The sequence below is a fragment of the Lissotriton vulgaris genome, chromosome 3_1, assembly GCF_964263255.1.
Source record: "Lissotriton vulgaris chromosome 3_1, aLisVul1.2, whole genome shotgun sequence".
In the NCBI taxonomy this organism is placed as follows: Eukaryota; Metazoa; Chordata; class Amphibia; order Caudata; family Salamandridae; genus Lissotriton; species Lissotriton vulgaris.
The window spans coordinates 321,835,153-321,858,816 of NC_141689.1; the positions used below are offsets into that span (position 1 = coordinate 321,835,153).

The 23,664-nt window shown below is 47.3% G+C and overlaps 1 protein-coding gene across 4 annotated transcripts in view; it reads right to left on the minus strand.

The window, feature by feature from the left end:
- Window positions 1–23,664, minus strand: part of PRLR (prolactin receptor) — a 570,112-nt gene that overhangs the window by 217,943 nt on the left and 328,505 nt on the right. Inside the window, exon 3 of one of the 4 annotated variants that reach the window (XM_086960520.1) lies at window positions 12,730–12,811. The exons of the other annotated variants lie outside the window; for them this stretch is intronic. The gene's annotated coding sequence lies outside the window, so the exon portion shown is untranslated. The remainder of the gene's footprint in view (window positions 1–12,729; window positions 12,812–23,664) is intronic. 4 annotated transcript variants of the gene reach the window in all.

Here is a 23,664-nt window from a genome sequence, read left to right on the forward strand (position 1 = left end):
AGCTTAATAGGTCTAGTTTCTGCTGGAGATATATTTAACAGGGTGTTATCTCTTGCGGGCACATTGCACTTTATCGTTCTGAACATCTTGGGCGGCTGGGTACCAGGTTTTTAACTATGAACTGTGTCGAGGGTCTGATTTTTTTATCTGTTTTTACTGAGTTTTAAATATGTACCAGTGTTTTTATGCATTTGTATCTGTGAAACTTTTATGGTTTATTTGCAAAACCGAATAAAGTTTAATTGAATTGAATTGATTTGGGTGCCCAAGTCAGATCGCCTTGCCAATGCGTATTGAAGCACTTTGATTAGAACTACTTTGAAGGCCTGGGGTGAAGTCTCCCACTCACACGGTGTGCAAACCTTTCCCTCCCCATACCCCCTATCCATTACAATAAGGCTTTTACAACAGCGTTAAACCTATGTACCTTTGACCTATGGCAGGAGGGGAGTTGTCTTAACATCTCCGACTGTTTTCATGAGTGAAAACTCCTGATATTCGACAACTGCCATCTTGATTTTAACCGGCCAGCCACAGAGTTCTACCATTAAACCAAATTAAAACACTGGGTGATGCAACTGGAGATTCAGCAAGCAGCAACAAGGGATTTGGTCCCCAAAAATAAATTTGTATGCTTTGTAGGGGGTTCCAGGGGTTGCATCCCTTCTCTCTACTTACTCCTCACCTCCACAGTGGCATTCGCTGTTCCTCAACACAGGGCACTATGAGATCAGATCCTGGGTACGACAATTGCCCCAAAGCAGTGGCAGCTTTTGAGCAACATTCCCGGCTTTAATCGCTCAATTGGTCCCGGGGCATTCCATTATACAGTCCTTTAAGACTGGTACTTTCATCCCTTTAAATTGCACAAAATTAACCCAGAGACTTCAGATAAATATTGGAGAGGTTGTGGAATTTTGGGTGACTTCTGCCAAATTTTGGTGAGATTGTCCCATGATACAACCATCTTGGTTTGAGATTTTAGCGCAGATGAGGGAGATCTTGGGATATCCCCTTCCCCACACACCAGAATGTGTCCTGCTTGGGCTACGTGACCCATCCTTTAAATATCAAACTGTGGGAGATCGATCCGTTGTGTGGCTATGCTTGGGAGCAGCTAAGATGGCATTGGCGGTAGCCTGGACGAAACCTACAGGCCCTTCAATGTCACAGTGGCATGGTCACATGTTGCAGGGCCTTACCATGGAACCCCTGACTGATATTTTAACATTCCCGAAAAAGTCTTATGCCTGGTGACCCCTGGTGAAGTTTCTGTCGGTCAGCCTGCCTCTCTTCTCCATTTCCTCATGCACAACGATGCTCCATCTTTACTAGACCTGAGCCTTGACATTCTTTGAAAAGCCTCCTGGCCAGACCCCCCTAACAACTTGTTGGAATCTCCCGACGTGCCCATTTCCTCCAAGCTACCAATTTGATCACTCTACATACATATCGTTTTATTCTTGGGTATTTTTTTCCTCGGTTTCAGGGATGTTGGTGGGAAGAGGGTAAACAGGGGCCCTACTGTTGTCTATTATAGTTTGCTCTATACCGATATTGTAACCAGATATTCAATTTGCATATGTGCATACTGGCTGACCCATATGTTTGATACTTTGCTAAACTTTGGTGTCAATGGTTTTAATGAGGTCCTTTTGCCTTGTCATTCTGTAATGTGTACGTTCTGTGCCCAGAAAATCAATAAAGACAGTTTGAGAAAAAAACTTCACAAAGTTGCTGAACTCCTGTTAGTGGTGCGTCTTGGGCCAGTGTTGGTGTTACGTACATATGGTAAAGGAAGGGAGATAGAAGAGTCCATACAAAAATTATGACCTGGCAGCCTGTATCTCATTTGTCCAAACCCCAGTCTTTCATTTCAAACATGATTCACATATCATTACTCAACTGCTCACAATGCTCTCAACAATGAGCCATATTTATTATTTAGCTACAAACAAATTGGCTGCAAGTTAGGAAATTAGGTACTGGTATGAAGAAACTGGAGTGTCCGACCTCCCTAATGCAGTCTAACAGCAAATGGTTTCTTTTCAGAAGTGTTTAAAAACCTGGGGTCCAATGTACTGGTTGCAATGAGACCAATATTTCTGTGACAAGTATAACATTTTACGAACCGACACATGTAGTAATAAGTCGGGTTGTAATAATAATCCTATCTACCTCAGTAATAATAATGAGGCAGGTTGTAAATTGTGACTCACGCGGATTGGTGGTCATCATAGGGATGGTGGCCTGCTAGGTTCATAAGACCACCATGGCTGTTATTCTCTTTCACTAAAGTAAACCATTTTTTTTTTTTTTTTTTTTTTTTTTGGTGTAAAACTTTTATTGATATTCATCATCCACGTTACAACAGTACAATTACACAGTAATCATGACAGGAGATAAGAGCAGAATGTCACGTACTTTTACACAGCTATTCAGCCGACAACCCTCCGGTCCGGCAGCACAGGATGAGGATGATATGGCAGACCAACAGGATGTAAATACCGGAGTCATGAAGTTTTACTTTTAAGGTTCATTTTGTCTTGTTTCATTTACGAAAAATCAAAACCAAACCAAACATAGTGGCTCAATAGTAGTGTATAGACATGAAGCGATATAGAACAGAAAATGCTAGTAGAACACGCCGACTCCCAACCCCAGGCCCACCCCCATCATCCCCCCGCATAGCGTGAGCTGAGTTTCCAACTACAAGAGTACATTTCTAGTCCCACCCCTCAGAGATCCACAGGTTAAGCAATCATTCCCTCCTCATCTTCTGAATCCTCGTCTTCGTCCTCCTGCAGCGGGTCACACAGATCCCCTCTGTACCTATTCCAAGCCTCCCACACCTTGTTCCACTTCTTTGGGTTCGCTCTGAGTTTGTAGACAGTTCTTTCAGTTATCATCAATTTGTCCATGTTTTTACACCATAGCGCCAAAGTAGGTAGCTCCGCCACCCCCCATCTCTGCGCCATATCACGCTTCGCCACCATTGTTCCAATTGTAACCCATTGCTGTTGTCTGAGGTTAAGATCAGTGCCCTCCCATATATTCAGGAGACAAAGGCGCGGCTCGGGTGTAAGGGAGGTATCAAGGGCCTGTGAGATCGTGCGCATGACCTGCTGCCAGTATCTGGCAATGAGAGGGCAACCCCATAGTGTGTGCAACAATGTGCCCTCCTCCCCACATTCCCTAAGACAATGAGGGGAGTCAGCCCTGTGCATTTTGTGTAGGGTGGTCCTCGTGTAGTACGTTCTGTGTAGTATTTTTAACTGTATGAGTCTGAATCTGGCCGAAACCCCAGCCTCTCTCGGGGACGCCATCGCAGCATTCCAATCCGTCTCATCCATAGCACCCAATTCATCCTCCCATTTTTCTCGCAATTTCTGTAGGGGGTCTGGGAGATTATTTAGCAATTTACGGTATGTGAGCGAGGTGGCCCTTGTTTGCATGTAGTCCGTGAGGAGCCGGTCTTCTAGGGGGGAGGATTCCGGGACTGTAGTTCCCGGTTCCAACACCGCCAGGAGAGCGTGTCTGATTTGGATATATCTGTATGTTTCTGTGGGGCCCAGGGCATATTGTTGTTGAAGTTGCTCGAATGAAACCACCCCTGTGGACGTCCAGAGATCTCCCACCGTAGAGATGCCTATATTGTCCCACTGGGTGAACCCTTTACTGGTCCGTAGGCAGCCCAGCTTTTTGGTATCCCAAAGCGGGGTAAGCTTCGTGATGATTCCCTTCCACTGTAGCTTGGTGAGGGCTCTGTACCATAAGGTAACTGTGTGTCTAGTGGGGCCAATCAGGTCCTTAAGGAGACTTGGGTTATAGAGGGGGGCCAGGAGAGTTTGTGTTCCCAGTTGGGCCCTGTCCGCCATGTAGGCCAGGTCAGTGTGTGACGCATGGATCCACTGGTTGAGTACCTTGAGTTGGGATGCCCAGTAATAAAGCTGCACATTCGGTAGCGCAATTCCACCATCGTACCAGCCGCGATTAAGTTTGAGGTGAGCTATTCTCGGGGGACGCTCACCCCAAAGCAGAGTGGTGACAACTGCGGTGATTTTCTGCAAGTAGGAGGGCGGGATCATAGCTGGCGTGTTTTCAAAGACGTATAGGAAGCGCGGGAGCGCCATCATTTTGAACAGAGCAGCGCGGCCTAAGAGTGTGAGCGGTAGGGACGACCAGTGTCTCACGTCTGCCTTCAGACGGAGGAGGGGGGGTGTCAGGTTCCGGTCGGTAAAGACGGCCGTATCGCTAGTGACATGGATGCCCAAATATTTGAAGGAGACATCGGTCACCACCAGCGGACAGTGCTCAGGGAGGACTGGCCGCGGGCCCATCAAAACATAAAGGACCGATTTCGTCCAGTTGATTGTGTAGCCAGAGGCCGCACCGTGTTTGTCGCAGAGTGCCAATAAAATCGGAACACTCAGTTCGGGGGATGACACGTACACCAACATATCATCCGCATACAACGATATTCTATCCTCCCAGGTCTCCGTCCATCTGATGCCCTTCAACAGTGGTGTTGTTCTGAGAACGATCGCAAGGGGTTCAAGGACCAATGCGAACAGCAACGGGGATAAGGGGCAGCCCTGGCGAGTCCCACGCGCTAAAGAGATCGCTCGGGAGATATGGCCATTGGCCGCCACGTGGGCCATTGGGCCTGTGTAGAGTAGTCGAACCCACGATAGAAACTTCGGTCCGAAGCCCATCCGATGTAGAACTGCGAACAGGTACTGCCACTCTACCATATCGAAGGCCATCCTGGCGTCTAAAAGTAAACCATTTTTAATGCACCCTGTTTTCCCTAATAAAAAAAAACATTTAAAAAGTGCATTAAAAAACAAAATACTTGTTTTTAATAGTTGGCAGTGGTTCACTTCTATGGACCATTGCCTACTCCCCAACAAACATTTTTTTAAATATCATTCACCGAGAGGAAGGGATCGCTTTTCTTTTTCCGAATGGCTTGCCACCTCAACTTAGGAGCCAGTAATTCTTTCATGATTTGCAACGGCATTTCAGTTTCAAAACACTGATACATGTAAATCTGATTAAGAATTTAGAAGGGACGTCTACAACAGGCCCCTTCCAAATGCTTTATTGGTATGTGGTTGCAATCACGATTAGTAAAATAAAATAACATATTCTTGGTTGTAAACTCCTAATCGGAGCATTTGAGACCATAAAAATGCGTTGTACATTTGGCCCCAGGTACTTTTGAAACACAGACAATGAACATAAATCTGCCCCTCTCTTCTGCCAGCTGACAGTTCTCCAAGTGGAACATCAAATGATATCTGCAGAAGTTGTCTTGTTCTCACACAAGCAGAAATGGTCGTAGTCAAATGTAAAAAAAATGAAAGATGCCCATCCAGCCATACTACGAGGACGTGAAGCATTGTACAGCAAGCAGTCGCAAGGATGGCTTTCAATACCATCAGTCTTATCACTCTTGGGGGTCAGAATACCCCTTGACCTGCACTTGGAAGTAGAGCAAAGGGCATCACTTCTGCTCACAGACTCCTGCTCTTCTAGCAGAGGTCAAACCTCTTCACACACTGTCTCACACATCTCCTTCATCACAACACAACATACTTCTTCACACATGCTCAAATATAGACATCTTTTCTACCAGCACACTTCTCCTGCACACTACATATGTCTTCACACACTGTCACACACATCTCCTTCATCACAACACAACATACTTCTTCACACATGCTCAAATATAGACATATTTTCTACCAGCACACTTCTCCTGCACACTACATATGTCTTCACACACTGTCACACACATCTCCTTCATCACAATACAACATACTTCTTCACACATGCTCAAATATAGACATCTTTTCTACCAGCACACTTCTCCTGCACACTACATATGTCTTCACACACTGTCACACACATCTCCTTCATCACAATACAACATACTTCTTCACACATGCTCAAATATAGACATCTTTTCTACCAGCACACTTCTCCTGCACACTACATATGTCTTCACACACTGTCACACACATCTTCTTCATCACAACACAACATACTTCTTCACACATGCTCAAATATAGACATCTTTTCTACCAGCACACTTCTCCTGCACACTACATATGTCTTCACACACTGTCACACACATCTCCTTCATCACAATACAACATACTTCTTCACACATGCTCAAATATAGACATCTTTTCTACCAGCACACTTCTCCTACACACGTCTTCGCAAACTAATGAATGCGAACAGCATTTCCTTTAGCAGAGATCACACTCACTTTCTAACACCTTGATTCCCGAGGGGATGGCTGCTTGTAGTTAGCTAGCAGAAACTAGTAGAAAGAGCAACATGCCAGATGTCAATGAGGTACTTGATGCAAAGAAGTGATCCAGGAAGCCTCTCGTATTCATCCCGCTACCTTACACCATGTTCAGAAGATTAACACTGAAGCAATCTGGACATGCCTGCAGCATCTTCAATGCACTCAGGCACATACATCTGAATTACAGTGGGACAGGACCATATCAAGCATGCTTCAAGCATCTTCAGATTTGCTACAGTGAAAACTTTGTGAACATGGTAAAAGAAGGTCGGTGTCAATCAGAGTTGCTAATAGTTGCCGAATAGCTGCAGAGTAAATCTTGGTGAAGAGCCAGTCCACTACCAAAGTGACTGGTGGAATGCCTAAATTAATCTCAGCTACTGGTTATCACTCTAGGTCAAATGTACTACAACGTGTCGTGAAATAGGCATCTGAAGGGCTTTCTAAGAGGCCATCCACAACAATTAAATTCAATAGCTACCTACAGACATCTTCCTTCATAGCAAATGTCAGCAAATAGGAGCTGTTTAGTTGGCAGAAGAAATTGCAGGCAAATACTACAAAATACCAGAGAAAAACACTACAGCTTCGGACGCATTTCCAATAATCCTTAGAAGTTGTATTATGTCTAATATTATTTAAAAAAGAAACCACTTGGTAAACTTATAAAACATTACACACCAAACAAAGTAAAATACAGTGTGTTGTTCATTCGATAACTGACTTATATCACTCAGTAGTACTATTCATTTATATAGTAATGAGTGCACTCTATTTACTAGCCAATCACCATCTTAATTATAACCGCAACACATCACAGCCTGTGTCGTATCGACATCGATTTGTAGTCCACTGTGATGTGTGGATAAAACGTATTTAAGCCAGTGACTCCTCCCCCATGGTAAGACCAAGATTGTCTATCTTTGGTTTTGTGCAAGGTGTGAGTACTGTTTTGTGTATTGTGATGGAGCAGGAACGCCCTTGGGAATCCCAAATGTCTTTAGTTGGCGACATAGTAGCACAGAATTCCGAAATGTCATTGCTATATGTAAGGTCATTAATTAATATTTATGATATCAATTATGACTATTTCGATAGCCACATTTAAAATTGATTGCCCCTGGAATAATATGCAGTATTGAGAACACAACTAATTTGCAAAAGTTCATTTTCCCAGTCTAGGAAGTATGAAGGGCTGATTTAGTAAGGGAAGCTGACCTTAAATCCTGCAGATTACGCAAAGCACAGTGACCAGGGCTTCTCGGTGAACCAGCTGACCCACTATTTCATGTCCGGATTTTCTCCTCGAAGTTGATCATCAAGCCACTCTCATTAAAGCACACCGTTTTGGGCTTGATTTTCATACATATGTTTGTCTCAGATACCCAGCTATTTGATTAAAACGATGCTTTTACAGACAGCTCATAGCAGGCACAGTTACCTTGTGTTAAACAGGGCTCTGTCTTGGCCTCCTAAAGCCAAGGCTATTTTTATGTCGGAACATTGAGTTTTCTTTTGACAGCGCTGTTCTACTGAACCACTTCCAACAAAAACCTCCTTCAACCCTTTGAACAGTCATTACAGTGACGCCGCTTTGCAGCAAAGAATCAGAAATGTCAGTGCACGTGGTCGCGCAGAAAAAATGAATATACAAGGGAGGGCTGCAGACACCCAGCTCTGCTTAGCTGTATAATTCTTTTTCATGGAGGCTGTACCCATTGCTGAAGCTGGCCGTGCAGCCATCACTAAGTGATTAAATATATGTGTTGTTTTATTTAGATTAAGAGGTTTTACTGGCCATTTAAAGGGACAAATTCCCTTACATTAAGAATTGTCCAATTTGAATTGAATAGAAAATAATTAACAGCACGCATTGGCATAACCAATTGGCGTGGTTTTGGTAAGCTGTGGAATGGGTTATTTTTTTTGTTTTATTGGAAGCACAAGCCACAAAAAAAATAAAACCAAAACATGGCTGCAATCATCCTGCATTAAAATAAATTACATCGAAAAACAATCAATAAGGTACTGGTGATGTTTTTAAAGTAGCAACATTTTTAGTTGTGCCATGCGTACTATTATTATTAGTAGTAGTAGTATAGTATTTGCGAAGAAGGCAAGAATACATACCCGTCACTCAAACTATTGGCAGCTACAATGTTACGTAAATACGTTTTAACTTTAACCCTCTTCTCATAACTTGAAATAGACACCCTAATCGACATACGCACCTCCTTCAGTGTGGTCAGAAAAAGTATACATTTTTGGACTCCCATTATAAATATTGCATGTCAATCATTCGTCTTTCCTTATCATGACACAGAAATTGTGTTGGTGTCACAGCTTGATGATGTGGTATGCACTGCATATGAAGGTGATCTCTCCATCTGATCCTGCTATAGCTGTAGGCAGCACTCAACACAGTGGCGTTCAACCTTCTTATGTTCTCTAGACTGAGGTCGGAGGCCACTGTGTAAGTTAAGCTGAATAGGTTTTTTTCTCATCAGGCAGCACACATAGGGCAAAAATCCTTCCTTTTCAGTCATCCAAAGTGAAGGTGAAGTGATGCTTGCCTCAAGAACCACCACTATCGCTACTCCTATTTAACTTTTTTGTTCAGAATTGGGTCTCTAGTTGGCAGAGGTATACATCCTGTCCAAGTAGGGATAGTCGGATACAAAACCCACATTAACCTGCTCTTACCCTCTGGTAGCTTGGCAGAGAACCATCAGGCTTAACTTATGAGGCAATGTGTAAAGTATTGTGCAAAACTTAAATTACTAACACAGTGAAAACAGTACAGAAAGACTCCACACCAGTTCAGACAAATAGATAATATTTATCTGAGTAAGACAATACCAAAGCAACAAAAATCCAATCAGTAGAAGTTGATATGATTTTTTAAAGATTACATCTAAAATCAGTGCTTAGAAGTCAATAGCGCTAAAAGAATACTTGAAGTTCAGGCAGACCACGATAAACGGCAGGCCGGTACAGGAGCCACACAAGGCCTCCTGAAAAGTTCCTCTGTAACAGCGCAAACATCAACGTCGAGAACTCCCTAAGTCTGTTCCGATTCACTTAGTCGGGTCAATGCATCGGAGTAGAGCCTGGCAGTTGATGACAAAGGATTGGGACTGCATCAAACTCCAGCCTTGCAGCTGGTGTCAAAGGACCGGCACTGTGTCGAAGTCGAGCCTCGCAGCAGCATCTTCAGATCAGAACTGCGCTGTCGTCGAAGCTCGCAGTCAGGACCTTCTTCGTCGTCGTATTGGCACTGCGCCAGCGTCGGAGGACATTGCGTTGGCTCTGATCAGCACAAAGGTGTAGCTGCATCGACTTTTGCAAAAACAGCTGCAGAACCCACTTCTGAGGCCCAGGACTGGAACGAGCACCTCAGGCAAGGGTTGGACTCTCAGTTGCCAGAGACCAACATAACCAGCAGAGTTGCAAGAAGTCTTGACCCTGAGACTTTAGAGAACAGGAGGCAGGCCAACAAGTCCTTGGCGAAACTTTGTTTCAAGGATGTAGAAAACAGGTCCAGGGCTTCTCACTCCTAGGAAAGAAGCAGCTGGCCAATACAGCAGAGCCAGTAGCAAAGTGGCAGTCCCTATTACAGCTCTGCAATCAGGGGGCTAACACAGCAATGCAGTTAGCAAAGTGACAGTACCTCCTAGGGCACAGCAGCTCTTCAACTAGGCAGAATGTCCTTGGTTCCAGCAAAATTCGGATTTGGTGGTGTCAGTGGTCCAGTACATATACCCAAATGTGCCTTTGAGGTGGGGGAGACTTCAAAGAGGCTTTTGGAGATCACAAGGTCCGTGCCTTTTCTAGCCGGGCTCAAGACTCACCACAGGGGAAGGGGTAGGCAGCTCTTGGTGTGGGGACAGACAAAGCCCTATTCAGCTCCTCCCTCCCAATTTATCGCAGGAAGGTCCATCGGCCTGATGCAAGTGTCACACCCCAGCTCCCTTTGTGTGACTGTATAGAGGGAATCCACAAAGCCCATCTGTCTCCCAACCCAGACCTGTATTCAGAGACAGATAGAGGCACAGAATGGTTAAAGTAAGAAAATTCCATTTTTCTAAAAGTGGCATTTTCAGACTTACAATTTAAAATCCAAACTCACCGGAGACACCAAACTCCAAATCTCTATTTTCCCCCATTAGAAATTAGACTTAAAAGATGTTTTAAGACAATCCTAATGTTAACCTATGAGAGAATTAAGCCTTGCAGTAGTAAAAAATGAATTTGGCAGTTTTTCACTACAACATGTAAATCTCAAAAGTACATGTCCTACCTTTTAAATACACTGCACCCTGTCCATCGGGCTGCCTATAGCCTACCTTAGGGGTGATTTGTGTGTAGTAAAAGGCAAGGTGGGGGCCTGGCAAGTAAGTTAACTGCCAGAGGCTCTGAAGTGGCAGGGCTGAGCCATGTTTAAGGGCTACTGAAGTGGGTGGCATAATCAGTGCTGCAGGTACAAAAGGGGGTGGTGATGGACGGAGCATCTGAACCAATCAAACACTCACACCCAGTCAACAGATCTGGGTTTAATCCATCACCTTTCTTTAGCCCACTCTGCCAGACCGGTTTCTGGAATTACAGCCGTCTTCAGGCAGGCTTGCTTGAATCCAGTGTCAAAGTGAGCAAGGGACTCACGTCTGAGCATACCCTGCCAACTTATGGCGAACAAAGCGGTACAAAAGGGGGTGGTGATGGCCGGAGCATCTGAACCAATCAAACACTCACACCCAGTCAACAGATCTGGGTTTAATCTATCACCGTTCTTTAGCCCACTCTGCCACCCCAGTTCAGACATGGCCATATGCAAATCAGTCTGACCCTGTGCCTTATGGGAACAGTCCAGCCCGAACTGCCAAGCCATGCCTTCCCTGGACCGGAAACAAGCTTCCTAGGACCGGTTTCTGGCATTCCAGCCGTCTTCAGCCCAGCTTGCTTGAATCCAGTGGCAAAGTGAGCAAGGGACTCACGTCTGAGCATACCCTGCTATTCAACCAGTTTACAGTAGAATCAAGGGGCATCACGCATGTACGGTATGACTAGCCAAGAAAGCAGGGAATGTTCCTTCATTTCTGTGACACGTATGAAGTTGAATATATTTAACCAGACGTGCATTCAAATATGTTTTTGAAAACTTCAGATGTTGCTCAAATATAGATATGTAGTATATTCGTCTCCATTTGTCACTAAATTCCTTAATCAGGCATGGCTGTCTACAAAAATATATATATTTAGAGTCAGGAAGGGCCCATCTTCCTTTGATTTTGTGATTTTCTGTAGCCGTAAACATTTACTAGACCACTGTGGTTTCCTTAAATGCCCATACAATGTTGGAAGAGGAAGAGACTGCAGATGCTTAAAGAATTCATTACCAGCATGTAACGAGTTCTGAGGAGACACAGAAACTGAGCAAGTATTACCACATATTCCTTGAGTCAAATAAAATCACAGATGTTGTGCTGATATGCTTTAATCACTCCCATTTCCCGGAACGACTTGTGCAAAGAAGCATTGTCGGCACTGCTGCACTGTGCTGAGCCAGCACGAATACAGAAAGGCCTGGTCCACTTATGACCTCACTACAAGATGTAGGATGTATCTGAGCACAAAATAATTATTTGTATGGAACCACTGGTCTCGGTGCCACCCTGAAAAACCATGAGTGGGAGACATGCAGTGACTCTGGGCAGGGCGAAGCCCAGCCTCTACCCACCCCTTTTAGCACTGGGGAGGAGGGCAGTGAATGGTGTCTGTGAGCTCTAATCCCAGACAGTGTGCTACCCGTGTACCCCCACAACACCCTCCTCAGCCCCTGCCCAACACCCTGCTCCTTTCCACTGTTATTTATAACCTGCTCAGAGCTAGGCCGAAAGGTTATTTTGCATTCTGAGGAGTTTGACTCAGTGTTCTTCAAGAGGAGATACCAGTAAGTGCCATTAGGAAAGACTTTCTCTGGCAGTTCCAAGCAGTGTTCTCTGTCCTCCAGTGTTTATTAAGGAATTTATAACTTTGCATGAGTTGGGAAAAAATACACACACCATGGCACTACAAATGGACAGGTCCGCTGGCTTCATTTCTGAACAGTAGCAAAACCTTGTACACCAAAGCGAAAAATAATAATAAATATTCGTGTATGCCAGCAGTAAAAATAATGCCGACTCGCTAGTCATATTATGGAAAGAAATCCTTCAGTGGCAAGATCCATTCTTTGAGTTTACAAAGCAATGGAGTCACGAGTTACAAACTTGTTTGCTCTCCCAAGTAGTATTTGGGTGCACACAAAAAATATATTGGCAACTGCCGGCTTCTTCCTAATCTACAAATTCAAGATTTGTTTATTTAAAAAAAAAAACATTTTAAAAGTTGTAAATTGAATTTACCTGGGTGGGAAGTCTGCATCAATGAAATCCACCTTGTGCTAGCAGTTTTGATTTCACCATGGAAACAAACCCCAATCTACTCCTGTGATGGGAAAAGAGACCGTGCAATACCCATATTTAATTGAGGTCAAAAGAAAGTTAATTGTGCTTATTCACAATTTTGCATGAATCGCTCATACTGATTTCTAAACTTATAAAAAGCAAGCATTGGCAAAATCAACATGTCTCGAATTTGGGAACTATTGGCTTTGCTACTGGGTTTTAGCAATGCTGTGCAGCATGACTGAGATACAAAAAAACATGTGACGCGTACTCCCACATAATTTTTAAAGCATGCAAAAAACAGGCAAGGTGCAAGGCCCTCTATCTTCTTGGTAAGCCGACAATATGTCTTTCGCACACAGATAACCTGCATTGTCTGGTAGGCGTGACATAGAAAGTATTTGGCTGAGGGCCCACTTGACTGCCAATTCCTGGTCACTGGATGGTTTCATGCACACTTCTTAGATAAGAACAAAATTATAAAATATATTTGAAAAAAGACTAATAAGTTCAACAAGAATATACATCTTATCGGCTACTTCCAATTTTTTGCCCCTAGTTAAGCCGTCTTCCTAGAGGTAACGGTGAGTCGAGTGAATATATTTGAGTGGTCAATCTGACAATCTCAGTAAGGTGACCGAGGCCAAATCTCTAAAGGATTCTGCTACATGTGGACATCTCGCATGAGCAGGAAGTTCTCACAGAGCACTAACTGCCTAGAATCACGACATCAAAAAGGATGTGGCAGAAGACATCTTGCGGCACTGCGTCAATCTCTTAATTAAATACTTCCCATAATGCTTTCCATTTTCAGCAACATAAATGTTGCTAGCCCAAAATCAAGACCAGACACTTCTGAGCACAAAACACTCCCCCAGAAAGCAGATATGGTTATCGGATCTGGCAACAAGAGGTCAGGGAATCTGGAAGGAGGGTAATAAATCTAACTGCAGAACATGTTATCGGGCAAGAACATTATTTAGTCACACCTACACCTGGAATGTGCGAAGCGAGGCAGCCTGCAGCGGCATGCTTGCTGCTCTAGAGAATGCACTTTGTTTTTAAACATGATCCCCACTCACCACTATAGCTTCTGTCATTTTAGTTTTTGCTTTCAAGACAGACATAATGTAAACAGTTTGGATGGCAACTGCAGATCGGTAAATAACAAGCAACTTGGTCAACGGAGGGACAAGAGGTGCAGTGGTGTGGCCCAAGCTTGTGGCGTTGTAGTGTTTTTTTCTTCTAATGGTGGGTGGTGGCCAGACAGAGACAACTGGAGGGTGGGAGGTAAGAAGAAACGCAGACAACAGAAGTGTAGGAGGCTGGAGTGAAGAAGCAACTCAGACAATGACGAAGAAGAAACAAATAGTACCTAAATCACAGCGTGAGCAGCAGAAGGACACTGATCAAAGTGAAGGAATCAGTACTTGGTCCATGCTACAGATGAAAGAAGAGGAAGTGGAACTCGCATGAGCTGGACCGTTAGGAGGGAGAAAATAAGAGTGTCATGAAGCCAACGAATGGTAAGCAATGTGCAGGCTCCAAGCTCTTTGTAGTAAACAATATCTTTCCCAAGCGACAGTGCATGCAGGTTGTCTTAGGTGAGACCTAAAAAGTAAACTTGGAGAAAGTCTTGAAATTTAAGACTGTTATAGATTTTTCTGGAGTGCCTTTGGGATTTGGGAATGCCAGAGTCAGAGATCTGTGCCACACACAGGAGGTAATTTACAGGAGTAGGTTTCAGGCTTTGGGAATCCAGGACTGGGTGCTTAGAAGTATAAGGATTAAGTTTAAACAAATCTTGGGAATATGGGGGTACTTTTTTATAATATTCTTCAATCACTCATTTGAATTATTTTTAGTGAAACATTGTTACTCACATCCTATTAAAAAAGAGATACTTAATAATGCAAGCTGCATCATAAAAATGTATGTAACCAGTGTATCAAAAATATAATTCTACCTACTTCACCAGTGGTGTCCAACCAAGATTCTGGAGTGCTGGATCTACAAAACATGCCCAGGACTCAAATGGCGTAGTACACGCGTAGAAGGAGAGGGACCCGGTCTAGGGTGGAGTCAACAGTGTCCCCGGGTCCTAGGAAAGCGTACACCTTGGTGGATTCAATTTGTCCACCGTCTGAAGGTAATGCTGTCCAAACAAACTTAGTTAAATTAGAATTCAAAGGAGTTGTCAAAGCGTCAATCAATACGGCGTTGGAAGGGACGGATAACCCGGAACACGGAACAATCGCAGATTGGATTCCACACACGTCTTCTCTCACGAACAGCGCTGCGAACACGACGCCATTTGAGTTCTGGGCCCTGCCAGGTCGGAATTACCACCGGCGGAGCGGCTTCCCTAGAGACTGATCTTGTCATCATAGCCCTGAGGAGTCGCGGGAGAACTATCCCATTAGAGACGAAACACGTGTCGGCTGGATTGCTTTAAAGAACATTAAACACTGCATTTCTTATGAACCAGTTGATGAATTTCTTGTTTGTCCACAGGCTTTGTTTCTAATTGTACAAGTGTCTACACTGACACATCATATTATATGTAACGTTTGTGTGCAAGGGTATTTTGTTGCATATTTCTAGTGTGCCTGCCTTTGACAACACAAAATTTGGGGGGTTACAGGGCTTATCCCCTCACCCTTTCTGCACCACTTTCTAACCCAAGATTTCCAGACCTTTTTGCGTCCACCTCTAGCAGTGCGCCCTTTTCCCTGACTTAAAAACCCTTTTGAGGGGGGCGTGGCCAAGATGGCGACGGAGTAAGACGTGCCTGCGAGCTCCTCTGGCACCCGAGCCTTTCATAGCTTTGTTTAGCGGCATTGGGGCGATTTCAGCCTCGGCTCTGACTCTCCTGGGTTCGCTGAGGTGTCCTGCATTGGTCTGCTCCTTCTCCCGTCGAGCTACGACATGGGACGGCGGACTTAGCCGAGGTGTTACTTTGGTGACGCACGAGCACCAGAGCGGCCTATGGGGCTCTGTCTGGGCGACATCGACTCTTCACACGAGGGGACTCGGGACTTTTGCAAGTTACCGAGTGGAGCGCTTGCTTTGCGAGTCCCCCCCACTGGGATTGTGGCGAGCCTGCATGTGATCCCGGCGTCCTAGCTGGCTGTTGTCGCCGAGCGGAGGTGACGAGGAGGCGCCGGCCTGTCTGGAGCTTTGCTGGACCGCGCAGAAGACGCACGGACGGAGAGGTGGTGCCATCTTGCCTCTCACCATCTGAGCTGAGGTGTCGCATCATGTCGACGAGGTCTCGCCTGAATAAACCGGGGAAGGATGGTCCCGGCAAGGGGGCATCTGGATCGCCCCCCGGCCCAAGCAAGTCGCCGACCAAAGACGACGCTGATGGCCCGGTCACGAAGGCCTTCCTGATTGAGCTTTTTTCCTTCATCAAGGAGGATATTACGGAGCTGAAAGCACAACTAGCCTCCGACCTCCGTGAGGTCCGCCGTGATGTAGACGGCATCGGCGAGCGTGTAGCGATCTTAGAGGACCACGACTTGGGCCTCAGTGGGGATGTCCATCAACTACAGCAAGATTTGCTCCAGCTCCGCGAGCAAAATCTGGACCTCCAGACCCACTGCGAGGACTTGGAAAACCGGTCCCGTCGCAATAATATCCGAATACGAGCGGTGCCGTGGGATGGAGACGGTGGAAACCTGCGGGAATATGTGGAGGCTCTCTTTTTGCACATTTTGGCGGAGGACGATCGCAATGAAGTCAAGATGGACAGAGTACATCGGGTGGGCCTGCCACGTGGCGCGCGCTCGCCGCCTCCCGACATCTTGGTTTGTGTCCACGACTTTCAGCTGAAGGAAACGATCTTGCGGAAGGCGAGGAATACCAACAACTTGCTTTTTCGTGGGCACAGCCCTCAACTTTTTCAAGACCTGGCGGCTTCCACCCTGCAAAAGCGACGGGACTTCCGCCCGATCACGGCCTTCCTGAGGGAGCACGGGGTGTCCTACTCCTGGGGTCACCCCTTTCGGCTTATCTTCCGGTGGCAAAATAGGCTGGTGCAAGTGCAAACATTAGCAGCCGCCAGGGAGCTGCTCGGAATGGAGGAAACATCTGCGTCGGCGGACGCCAGCGCCTCTCCAAGAAGACGTCGCCGTTCCCGATCCCCAGCATGGCAAAGAGTGGGCCGACATGGCGTAGCAGAGGGGCCATCTCCATCGGCAAGCCAGAGTGAAAGGGGAGAAGCTTTGGCCTCGGTGGCCCAGGTGACTGAGTCGAGCCGAGTGGACAGCTCCTCGGCGGCCTAGGCCCCCTCAACAGCGGCTCGTGGGAGCCGGGGGGCTCTACCATCTCAGGTACTCTGTGGGACAGTTCTCCGCTGGAGGGTTACCCCGACCCTGGATTCGGGGGGGGCATTACCAGGGTCTTCTACCCCCGACCCTTACGGTCATGTCCGACTTTCAATGTTCTCTTTCTACTTTTTGCTTTCCCTTTTTTATGTTCTGTTTCTGAGGCTCCTGTGGGTTTAGGTAGGCTTGTTGGGGATGGATCCCGGTGGTGGTGGCTGGGGACCTGGTATGGCTGTGGTATGTCTGGTTTGTATCTGGCGGTGGGCTGCATTGATTGGAGCGATGGGGGGGGGTGTTGGACTCGATGTCGCCTGTTACGATAGGCTCCTGGAACGTTAAAGGCCTCAATTCTCCTCAAAAGCGCCAGAAAGTGTGAAAGTATATTCTTGATCATCAGCTAGATGTGGTGGGCCTGCAGGAGACTCATTTGGCCCGTAAAGATGAATCTAGACTTAAGCACAGGCAGTATCCCCTGATTTATAAATCCTCAGCCACTACTAAGCACCGTGGGGTTGCGCTTTTGTTCCGCTCTTCCCTTCAATTTCAGCCTGTGGGGGTGCGGAAGGGACAAGGAGGGGTGGTGGTTGATGGTGAAGGGTATGCTCATGGGTAAGCTTTGTACATGGGTGGTTGTTTATGCTCCAAATACGGGCCAACATGGGTTCCTTGAGGCTCTTCTGAGAGTGATTGGGGACTTCGGGGAGGGAGCGTTGATTGTGATGGGGGATTTCAATTTGGTTTGGGATAAAAGTCTTGACTGTTCACATCAACAGAGGACGGAGACGGGTCTCTTTTTCCCGGAGCTGCGTGATACTTTGTTGAGTCTGGGCCTTATTGATAGCTGGCGCTCCCTCCACCCCCGCACTAGGGATTATACGTTCTATTCGCATGTTCACCACACATATTCCCGTCTTGACCATATTTTTGTGCATCAATCTCTACAGGGCGACCTGCGCGATAGCAACATTTTTCCACTTTCGGTTTCTGATCGTAGCCTTTTGGCGACGTGCTTGATCTGGGCCCCAGAGTCGTCCCCTCACCGCAAATGGTATTTCCCGGCATCCCTTACGCGGGATGAGGAATCCTGCAATAAGCTTAGGGCGGCCATTGGTGAGTTCTTTGAGCTTAATAAGGTTGGTGACACCTCGGTCTTCACCCAATGGGACGCCTTCAAGGCGACGACACGGGGCACGTGCATTGCATTGAACTCCGCCCTGAACAGGCTTCGTCGCGAGGAGAGGGAGGCGCTGGAGGCGGAACTGACGACGTTGGAAACTGTGCATAAGCAGAATCCTTCTAGAAAGACCCTTCGCCCTCTTGCTGCGGTGCGGGGGAAGCTTAGGGCGCACTATAATAATCGAGCTGAATATACCCTCCTGCGCCTACGGCGCCTCTCCTATGCTCAGGGCAACAAAGTGGGGAAGCACCTAGCACGGCAGCTCCGTGATAAACGTGAGAGGGAATATGTGGGTGGCATTCTGACCCCCTCCGGGGTAGTGGAACACAGGGATGCGGTTAAGGCAGAGCTCTTCGGCGACTTCTATGCCGCACTATACTCAGCGGACCGCTTGGTGCCGGACGCTCAGCGAGCATACTTGGAGGCCCTGTCGCTTCCGCAGGTCTCCAAGGAATGGAACGAGCTCTTGGAGGCCCCCTTTACTAGGGAGGAGGTGCTCTCAGCCATTCGGTCCCTCAAACCGCAAAAGGCCCCGGGCCCGGATGGCTATACGGCTTCCTTCTATCAGACGTTCGCATCCGAGTTGGGAGACCGCTTGGTGACTCTTTTCAATAACATGAGGGAGGTGGGCCATACTTCGGGCACTATGGCGGAGGCTCTAATTTCGATCATTCCCAAGGCGGGGAAAGACCCCTCTAAATGTGAATCGTACCGGCCCATAGCCCTATTGAATGTTGATGCCAAACTGTATTCTTCTATCCCAGCCACCCGGCTCAAGGACCTTATGCCTGCCCTCATCCATCCGGATCAATCAGGCTTTATAAAGGGTCGTCAGACCCATGATAACACTAGACGGCTGATCCATCTGATCGAGAAAGCTGAGCGCTTTAAGATTCCAGCTGTTCTGCTAGGCCTTGACGCTGAAAAGGCGTTTGATCGGGTGGACTGGGACTTTCTCTTTGGTACTCTACATGCTTTTGGCTTTTCTCCCAAATTTATAGACATGCTTCGGGCCAATTATCATGGCCCGCGCTCGAGAGTTATGGTGAATGGTCATGTCTCACACTTTTTTGCTCATTCCCGAGGCACAAGGCAGGGCTGCCCCCTATCTCCCTTACTCTTTGAGCTCAGCATTGAGCCTCTTGCCATTAGGGTGCGAGAGGACCCAGATATTGTGGGCCTCCCCTTTTCGGGGGAACAGCACAAAATATCTTTGTTTGCTGATAATGTCCTTTTGTCGCTAGCTGACCCCGGGACTTCCCTCCCGCGGGTGCAGGACGTGCTATCCCAGTTCGAAGCAGTGGCGGGTTTTCGGGTGAATCCCGGCAAATCATACATTCTCAATCTCACGCTTCCACCCTCTGAGGTAGAGCGCATTCGACCGCTTACGCCCCTGTCCTGGTCTAGCTCCTCCATACAATATCTCGGGGTCCGGCTGACCTCCTCCATCGCCACCTTGTATGCGGCTAACTTCCCTCCTCTGCTGACTCAGATACAGGCTGAGCTAAATCGATGGAAGCCTATGTTTATCTCTTGGCTGGGTCGCGTGCATGCTGTCAAGATGACGCTGCTCCCCAAGCTTCTTTATCTGTTCCAGGCCCTCCCCATTACCTTGGTTGGGTTTTTTTTTCGACGTCTAAAGACTATGGTTCTGCGTTACATCTGGCAAGGGGGCCGTGCTAGACTCTCCTTTCTTACGCTTCGCCGTCCATTGAGGAAGGGCGGGGCTGGCCTTCCAGACATGCTTCTTTACTACAAAGCGGCACAACTCCGGGTGCTGGCTGAATGGACCCAAATGGAGTCGGAGAAGCACTGGCTGCATATGGATAGGAGTGTGGCGGGTCGTTCTATATGGGACCTGGTTTGGAAGGCGAAGGGGGATCGGCCTCGCAACGCATACATTAGCACCCCTACGAGCACCACTCTGAAGGTCTGGGATTCGGTCTCTAGTGATGAAAGATGGACCTCCTTTCCTTCCCCCTTCACACCTATTCACTTTAATCCAGCGTTTCCGCCGGCTCTTGTTGAAGGGCCCTTTGATGGGTGGAAGGCGGTGGGCTGCCACGCACTTACACATTTGTTCCATGGCTATGAGCCGCTCACCTTCCAAAATTGCATGCGTGACTATGAGTGCCACCTACAGAGCGCTACCGGCACGCCCAGCTGCTGCATTGGGCATTGTCCCCTGAGGTACGGGACGCCGCGACGAGGCCTCCCACGGATTTAGAATCTTACATCACACGCACATCATCTATGAAGGGGGTGATTTCCTTCCTCTATGATTTCCTGTTAACCATGGCTATCTCACCTCGCCCTAGATACATGGGTTTGTGGGAGGAGCACCTGGGGCGGGATATCTCTGACGAAGAGTGGTCTCATCTTTGGCAAGATCTGCACAAATTTTATCATTCTGTCGATCTGCGAGAAGCACATATGAAGACCATGCTAGATTGGTATCTGTATCCGACCCGGTTGAAAAGGATTTTTCCTTCCGCGTCTGACAGATGTTGGCGAGGCTGTGGTCTCCTGGGGGACTTTCGCCATATCTGGTGGGATTGCCCCATCATACGCCCCTATTGGGAGGAGATTCTGTCTCATATTGGGGAGATCCTGGGCTACCCGATTCCAGATTCCATTGGCTTCGTGCTTCTGGGCCTTCGGGACCCGCTTCTGGAGCACCAAACCAGGGCTGACAAGCACATTCTTTGGCTCTGTTTGGGAGCGGCCAAATTGACTCTGGCTGCTGCATGGAAAAAGAGGGAGGCCCCAGCTCTTTCCCTTTGGTTCGCTAGGTTGTGGAGGTTGCTGAGTGTGGAGCGTATGGCGGACATTTTCAGAAATAACTTTAAGAACTTTACTTTCAGATGGGGCCCACTGGTCCGCTTTCTTTCTCGAGGGTTGCCGTCAGCGGTTTGCCCACCCACCATACGCGCCCTACATCTGTTTCAGGTGTGAACTGTGCTTGTGTGAATGGTTGTTGTCAGGCTGCCACCAACGGGGGGGAAGGATGTATCGGGGAGGTTGGAGCCTCTGGGGATAGGGGGGCGGGGGGGGTTTGGTTGGTTTTTCTTTTCTGGAGGGGGATGTAGACGATTTGATTTTTTATGGTCTTCTTTGTAGCGTTGTCTTCCTTCTGGCCGAACCGCTTGGAGGCGTACATGGACTTGGTCGACTAAGCCTCTGACTTGGATAGCCTTGCCCGATGCCAGTGCGGGCTTTCCCCTCCGGGTTTTCTCGGGGGGCTTGACATTGTCCCGGGCAGATTTTTTTAACTCTTTTTGAACTCTTTTTTCCTGCCCTGAGTGATGACGCTGTTCGGCCCTTCTTTACTGTTACTGCTGCTCGGCCTTTTGCATTGGCCCCTGCGTGGGCACTTCTTTGATTTGCAATTCATGTGCTTTCATCCCTTCTCTCTTATGTTTTTTCTATCTTTCTATTCTCTCAATAAAAATATCTTTAACAAAAAAAACCCTTTTGAAATCCTAAACGCATTCCAGGACCAGGTTACTGTTACTAATTTACCCAGCGCGGGCGCACTATTACCATGTCTGTTTCCACATTACAAACACTCTTGTCATTCCTGAGTTTTTACCCTACAGGTCAGTACTATTGGGTGTGTTAGTCTGTTTACTTTAATGTTAGCACAGCAGGAATACAGCGCACAGACTGCACTGGGGGAGCACACAGAATGTCGGGACTGAAAATCCTGCCGATAATGACTTGGAAGGAGGTGCTCACCTTAGCGTGAGAAATGCACCCTGCAGTGACAGTTTGTGTATTGCCATTGTTGATGTTTTATCCATGCACTGAGTGTCGGAGGGGCTGGGGCGGAAATCACTGGGAAGGACCTTTCTATCGCAGTGCCTGGTGTCGGGGCAGAACTCACCGCGACTGCAGGTCCTGGTAGTTGTTGGGGTTACCGGGGCCAGAGTGGAGGCAGCCCCTCCTGCACCCACCCAGTCCAGCCACGAGCGCAGATATGTTGGTTTTGAAAAATGTCCGCAGGGTCCCCCTTTTCACTAGGACATACGGAGTTCGCTGTTATCGTACGTACATACGCACACGAGAGAGAGAGATCTCAGTACTCAAACACACCAGAATACATAACACAAACTGCTCACTTGTAGGAGAAAGCTTTGCTTATCACTATTAACCCCTCGTTTGAAAACTCTGCACAATAAGCACTACAGTCACTGGCTCGAGCTCTTTGAAACACAGGCGCACTTGAAGCGCTACAGCCGCCGGCTAGCACTCATGAAACACATTTGCACTTGAAGTGCTACAGCTGCCAAATAGCGCTCTTTGAAACACAGGCGCACTTGAAGCGCTACAGCCGCCGGCTAGCGCTCTTTGAAACACATTTGCATTGGAAGGGCTACAGCCGCCGGCTAGCACTCATGAAACACATTTGCACTTGAAGTGCTACAGCTGCCAAATAGCGCTCTTTGAAACACAGGCGCACTTGAAGCGCTACAGCCGCCGGCTAGCGCTCTTTGAAACACATTTGCATTGGAAGGGCTACAGCCGCACCGTGACTGAAGCTTTCTCACCGAGAACCCTCCAACGCACGGACGGTGTGCAGGCTCCGGGAGGAAGACGGGGAAGTGCTGGCAGCAGCGGAATTAACAGACTCACGGGACCTGAGGGAAACAATGGAAAATCGGGCGCTCAGGAGAGCGTCCTCGAGGACGCAGTCGATGCTACAGCAGGGGTTGCTAGGCAACGCTCGAATCGTGATCACGGCGGCGAGGCAGAGCTCGGTGAGGAAACCAGCGTTAACGACACAGCAGCGAGAGTGATAGAGGGGCAAATGCGTCCAGAGAAGCTGCAGCAAATCGAAGGAAGTGTTACTGAGACTGGAGAAGGGAAAATGCAGCCAGAAGGTAATAACGCTGGAATTGTTAATGAGACTGAGGCTGAGGCTGAGTCTGGAGAATATATGGGAAACAAAGAAAGTCAAGGCAGGCCCATGACTGAGTTGGGTAATGCTGATATGTTAGGTGCTCTGCTGGTCATGGAAAATGAAATGAAGTTAGCAAGTTTAGAGCCATTGAAAACATGGGGAAGCTCTCTCAGCCTGACAAGTAAAAATGATGCTGGTGATGGCGATGGCAAGCTTGAAGGTGGATCGACAGAGGGAGATTGTTTTTTCTCAGTGAATGAGGAGACAGACACTGATCAAACAAGCACTGGCAGCTCGGAGGAGGGTGAACAATCAGATTCAGATTCAGACTTAAGCATTGATAAGGATACCACCCTTAGAAGGAAGTCCTTACAATTATCTAGGCAGCTGGCAGGGGGGTTTGAGGAGGCCCAGAAGAAGTTATTATGGGATTACTCAGCGACATCACATTCGTACCAAGAGGTAGATGATAATAACCCAGGTCC